The sequence below is a fragment of the Amblyomma mixtum genome, chromosome 4, assembly GCF_055824585.1.
Source record: "Amblyomma mixtum isolate Tamu chromosome 4, ASM5582458v1, whole genome shotgun sequence".
Taxonomy (NCBI): Eukaryota; Metazoa; Arthropoda; class Arachnida; order Ixodida; family Ixodidae; genus Amblyomma; species Amblyomma mixtum.
Window position 1 is genome coordinate 70,081,094 of NC_143015.1, and position 1,728 is coordinate 70,082,821.

A 1,728-nucleotide genomic window follows, 5' to 3' on the forward strand; every position below is an offset into this window, starting at 1 on the left:
CGCTTCCGGCGCTCTGAACATAACCTGTCACTGATAATAATGATGTGATGGCGAGTCCCTTAGTAGCGATGATTATGAGGGTGATGTGACGGCTAGGCTGCTTCTAGTGGACGGTTAGGTCGGTGTCACAGGCGCCAAACCACCTCCGCGGTGGCTCAGTGGTTATGGCGCTCGGCTGCTGACCGAATGACGCGGGTTCGATCCCGGCCGCGGCGGTCGAATTTCGATGGAGGCCAAATGCTAGAGGCCCGTGTACTGTGCGATTTCAGTGCACGTTAAAGAAGCACAGGTGGTCGCAATTTCCGGAGCCCTTCACTAAGGCGTCCCCCAGAGCCTGAGTCGCCTTGGGACGTTAACCATACCCCCCAACCCTCCCACACAGACACACACAGGCGCAAAAAGAAATAACAAAGATGAGAGGAAAGGAAGATGGAAAGGACGCAACCGATGGATATACGGAAGATAGGAGCGTCCCCTTTGAAACGGAGTGGTGGCAGTTGCCAGCATGCTCGCCAACTTGCTTATGGCACACCTCTACATTTGCATTTTTTGCTAACTTCGGTTTCGTTTATTGGGGCTTAACGTCCCAAAGCGACTGAGGCTAACAGGGACGCCGTAGTGGAGGGCTCCGGAAATTTCGACCATTTGAGGTTCTTTAACGTGCACTGATATCGCACTGTACACGGGCCTCTAGAATTTCGCCTCCATCGAAATTCAGCCGCCGCGGCCGGAATCGAACCCGCGTCTTTCGCGGCCAGCAGCTGAGTGCCGTAACCACTGATCCACCGCGGCGGGGCTTTTCCACCGTAAATTCATTCACATCACCTTTGTTATCTCTAAACGCTAGGGCATCGGAGAGTGACTTCCTTTATCGACATCGGATGGATGCGATCCCATTTTAGTATTGTTTGTAGGGATTTACCACACAGAGGACATGTGTCATCTGCTTCATTAATTTTTTTTTTATATCTGCGCGTTCTGAGGCACCCTGACCTGGTTTCAAAGAGTAGCGCACTGCCTCTTCAGTTACCAAAAAACGATGCCTTCCCTATCTGCCTTTTCAATTTCGATATAGTTATACACTCCTCTTCTCTTCCACTCTTCGTTTTTTTTTTTGATGCTGCAAGTGAAGCACCCACCGCTTGAGAAAAATTGGTTTTTGAGGAAATGGCGCAGTATCTGTCACACATCTCGGTGAATACCTGAACCCATCTCTTGCTATATTCTGGTTTCAGTTCGCGGGTCAGCAGCCGAGCACCATAACCACGCGGGTTCGATCCCGGCCGCGGCGGCTAGAATTTCTTTGGAGGAGAAATTCTAGAGGCCCGTGTACTGTGCGATGTCAGTGCACGTTAAAGAACCCCAGGTGGTCGAAATTTCCGGAGCCCTCCACTACGGCGTCTCTCATAGCCTTAGTCGCTTTGGGACGTTAAACCCCATAAACCAAACCAAACCAGTTCGCGGGTCATTCTCTGCTAAGTCCAATATTCTCGCCCAAAAATTTTGAAAATGGGGAAACTGTAAGGTACTGTTATGGAAATATTGAAGGTAATGGTCCATTCATCTGATATGCAGCGAAATCTTCGTTTTAAAATGTTTTCATCCATAGTATCCAAGAGTTAAGACTGCCATAGAAAACCAATTCCGGTCGCTTTTGATGATAGCAAAATCCTTAAAAGAAAAAAAAATTCAAGACTGCCGTCGGGTGATCAGTGAATATATTGATTG